Genomic DNA, 4,471 nt, shown 5'->3' with positions numbered 1-4,471 from the left:
CCAGGCCTGAGCCCCGGAGTCGTTCTCGGCGCAGGTGGGACGGGGCGGGCTCCCCCTGGAACTGACGCCCGTGACCTCTGCCCTCTCGGAGGACCTCGGAGGCAGGCAGGGTCGCTCACCGCTTTGCTTTCTACACGACCACACGCACCGTTCAGTATTGTTTCCCACCCCCCAGCCCCGGTTTCTGGCTTCTTCAAGCTGACTGTTCTCACGGGGGCCACTTGCTTCTCCGGGGGACGGAGCAGGGCCCCCCCACTTCCTAACTGCAGGGTCTCCACACTTTGCTGCTACTGTTTGTACCGTCTCCGGTAGAACCTCTTCATCTTGCTCCTGGGAGTGCATTACAGGCGAGCATGACATGTAAAGTATTTATTTAAATAAAAAGAGAACCTCTCAATTGGTCATTGGATTACCTCCCTGTAGCTGTAGCGTTTGTGACATTTCTCGACCTTGCTAGTTCTCTCATTAGATCCGCGCGAGAGCTGGTCACCCGGGCAAGGGTGTTCAACAGGCGCGACTCCGGACCCAAGGAACTGGTGTCACTATGACTGTCGGTCGCCCCCAAACTGTCTCTCCCCTCCAGTCCCTGGCCCACACGGATGTGAACTAACGACGAGGAACTGTTTTTGTACACTGTCCGTCCTTAGTATTTTTACACGTATCGGCGAGGGGCGCCCGTCCCTCCCCCCGTACAGACAGCTGAAATAAAGCGCTGTGTCAACTGCTACTTCTCCGTTTATTGTTGTTGGCTGTGGTTCTGTGATCTCAGAAAACTAAAGACTGGCCTTTTCGGGGCGGGGGTGGGGGGGGAGGTCTTTAAAAGCTCCACCTGGTCTTAAGCTGCCTGGTGTAAAATGTGGCAGGAAAACAGGTACATTTCTTGTAGCTCCAGACACGTGGGTTTCCTTCATTCGTCTAATAAACTGGCAGGAAGCAGCTGTGCTGACGTGGACGAGGGCTGTGTCCCCAGGGGAGGCGAGCTCGCAGCACGGGGTCCGGGCCCCCCGTCTTCCCAGCGGGTGGTCTGGACCCAGATGCTAAGGCGCGTGGCTCCTCAGTGATGTCTTCCTGGCCACGTGTGGCTCTGCCTCCCTCCTTCCCGATGAACCTGTTTTTAGAACCGAGGGCGCATGGAACGTGGACGGGGGATCGAGGGGCCGGTGGTGGTCGATGGGGCCTTTTTCTGACTTTACCTCATAACCCTCCTCTTGGAGGGCCCGGCGCTCCCCGGGACTCGGCCAGGTAGAGGAACGGCTCTGGGACCAAAGTTAGGCAAGCACGGACGTGGCCGCCACACGCCCAATGCAGGGCATCCACGTGGATGCTCCTCTCCCCACACCACGGGGGCCGACGGCCCAGGAGGCGGGGTAACGTGACCTCTGTGATTCCTTAAGGTGCTATTTTCAGACTATTGTGTAACTCACTTACCGCGCTCCTAAACCTGAACTGGGGACAATGAGCCTAAATCACGCACCGGCCTTGATCTGGAGCGCGTTGGGTGACACCGCAACCTTCCGGCCCTGAGCAGAAGTTCCGCTCTTTGGGGCTTGAACCCTTTCCTGGCGGAGAGGCTCCGGGGTCTTCGTGTGGGCCGCCCCCACCACCTCAGAGAGGCCGGGTCGGTGACGATGCGGCAGGTCACTGGCCCGGAGGTCAGCCCAAGGTCGGGGACTTGCCCCGGCAGCAGCTGCCTGCCGGGTCCCCTTGCCATCCTCCAGAACAACACAGCATGCAGTGCCCGCTTTACTAGACAACACTGGGGGGCTTCCCTGTGTGCAGTGGAGATGCTAGTGGAGACTTAACTGATGGATGATCTGTGTACAGAGACTGACGGGGACGCTGAGGAAGGTGGGGTGTCCCCAGGCCCCTCACAAACGATGCATCTTGGAGAAGGACCCTGAGCCCACCCGGCCCGGGAGGCCTGTCTGTCTGGTCCATTGCTAACAGCGTGGAGGGGAGGGTGCTGAGGGCGGGCACAGGCTAGCAGGATGGTCAGCGGGGTCCCGTGGATGTAGGCTGGAGGCAGAGCGAAGGGCGCTCTGTGCATCGCGAAGAGGGAGGCAGCATGGGTGGCAGGGAGAGCGTGGGACCCTCTGCACCCTCTGGCCTGGTTAAAATATGTGCCTTTTTTGGCGTGTCTTGTTCATCACTCCACAGTAGAAAGTCAGCGTCACAACCCAGGTCTTTCCGAAGTCCGTTTATTGAAGTTCATGTGTGTAACATACATAGCAGACAAACGAGCAGGTTTCAAAGTACAGTAACTCGAAGCCATTTCCCAAAACCCATGCCAGGAGGGCGCGTCCGGCAGCGGCAGCTCCGGCCCGTCCATCAGCCGGGGCCACGCGGAGACACGCGTGACTGTGACGACGCAGCCTGCGGCCGGAGCCGGGCCGCCGGGAGGTCACGGTGCGTTGTGGCACGTCACGTGCAAATCCGATGAATGTAAATATTCTTTGTAAATCATTTATTTCACTGTTTCATCCAGGTCAGCAATCGGATTGTGGCATGCTGGGTGACTGGAAAAACAAAATGAAAATAAAGAGTAAGTTTAAATAGATCCTGTTCTTCAATGTGATTTGTCTTCTCACTGGCTGACTGTCCTGAGAATTTGGAGAAAATGATTTCTTTGCTAACGAGGTAGAAAGTGTACTAATGTAGCCAACTGGAGGAAGAGTTTACAACTCACCTTCATAACTCGCAGGTCAGAGCCCTTGTCGAATAAGAATATCAGGCGAACTCTTTTTTAAAATGTTTATTTACTGATTTGAGAGAGAGGGAAACATCGATGTGTTGCTGCACTTGTTTGAGCATCGCTGGTTGATTTTGTATGTGCCCTGACCGGGGATCGAACCTCAACCTTGGTGTATGGGGTCGACTCTCTAACCAACTGAGCTACCCAGTGAGGGCCCATTTTTTCCTTTCTTTTTAATTTATTTTCATTGACTTCAGAGAGGAAGGGAGAAGGAGAGAGAGATGGAAACATCGATGATGAGAGAATCATGGATTGGCTGCCTCCTGCATGCCCCACCCTGGGGATCAAGCCCGCAACCTGGGCATGTGCCCGGACCGGGAATCGAACCGTGACCTCCTGGTCCATTGTCGGTGCTCAACCACTGAGCCACGCTGGCCGGGCAGGGCCCATTTTTTACTGCTTTAAATCGGTAGCGCAGACATCTGCGTCTCAGAGAAGAGCTGTCGGATGGTCAGACGGAAGAGATGCTGATTCGTGCCAGGATCTGGTCCCTGAAGACTACAGGCCAAGTGTCCCTGAGGAACTTCTGGGGGAACCTCCAGTTTTCAGCTACAGACACCTTACGGCAGTGGTTCTCAACCTTGGCTGCACATTAGAATCACCTGGGAATCTTTTTATAATCCTGATTTCTGGGCCTCATCCTCCGGCAATTATGTTTCTTTGTTACTCATGTTGTGGCCTCACCCCATCACAAAGAAACAGAATTTCCCGAGGAATGAGGCCCAGACGTCAGGATTTTAAAAAGATTGCCAGGTGATTCTAATGTGCAGCCAAGGTTGAGAGCCACTGCCTGACGGTAACGTACAGAAAGGCCTTCCCCCTGGAACCACCTCCCGCGTGTGGAAGAGGGAACCTGGTGCCTGGGGCCTCTCAGTTGTAAGCAGGTGTCAAAGCTTAACCTGGCTCAGGGAGGTGGGGTTGTGGAGTCACAGGTTAGAGACTGAATCCGCTGCCCGCCTCACGTCCGTGCAAACTACGTGGGGAAGCAAACAGCCACAGCCACAGTCCACACAACCACAGTCCACACAACACGCCGCCGGTCCCCGCTCTGCTGGGGGGAGGCCTTGCCCTCTGGAGCGTAAGGTCCCTGGGATGAGGGCACTGGATGGGGAGCCCAGAAGACACCCCTCCATCCCAGCTTTCACTCCTGCAGATGAAGCAGGAAGGGGATGTGGGGCCTGGGCCGGCCTGGTCTCTGTTTCTCAGGGAATCATCCAGAGACACGTGGCCGCTGCCCTTCCCCGCAGGTGTCCTGGGCCTGAGCCGGCTCTGGGCTCTCCTTGGGGCTTTCCCAGCCAGCGCCCTGCCTTCAGGCGAGGTCAGAATCCCTGCCGGAGAAATCTACGGAAGCCAGTTCCCTGATGGTTTTCTTTTCCTTGTTTTTCTTGTTCCCCTTTGGTCCAATGTGTGGGAGAGGCTTCAGGTGGATTAAGGATGGCTGTAGTTTCGGGGGGAGGCTTAGGCAAAAGCCAGAGACGGGGGATGCGAGGGCCCTCAAAGGCCTCTGGGCCCCCCAGGCTGCTAGTGCTGGAGGGCGAGCCTGGTGAGTTCAGCTGTGGCCCATCTTCCTGATGAGCTGCCCCTCCTCCCGGAGGGAGGTGGTTCCGCAGGAAGTCACGGGCAGGAGCGTCTGCGGGCAGAGCCCAGGCTGCAGCTCTAAAGGGCCTGGGTCGGGCCCCCTCCAGGGCCAGGGGCTCCCATGGCGGCCGGGGCGTCGCC

At 57.0% G+C, this 4,471-nt stretch overlaps 1 long non-coding RNA gene across 1 annotated transcript in view; it reads right to left on the bottom strand.

Annotated features, from left to right (window-relative positions):
- Positions 1–2,182: 2,182 nt before the first annotated feature.
- The window catches only part of LOC107182100, an 11,234-nt gene continuing 8,945 nt past the window's right edge, over positions 2,183–4,471 (bottom strand). Inside the window, exon 2 of the long non-coding RNA XR_001512816.1 lies at positions 2,183–2,516. This is a non-coding gene — a long non-coding RNA (uncharacterized LOC107182100). The remainder of the gene's footprint in view (positions 2,517–4,471) is intronic.

Source organism: Myotis davidii, unplaced genomic scaffold (assembly GCF_000327345.1).
Source record: "Myotis davidii unplaced genomic scaffold, ASM32734v1 scaffold754, whole genome shotgun sequence".
Classification (NCBI taxonomy): Eukaryota; Metazoa; Chordata; class Mammalia; order Chiroptera; family Vespertilionidae; genus Myotis; species Myotis davidii.
This window is presented reverse-complemented; position numbering and strand designations above follow the sequence as displayed.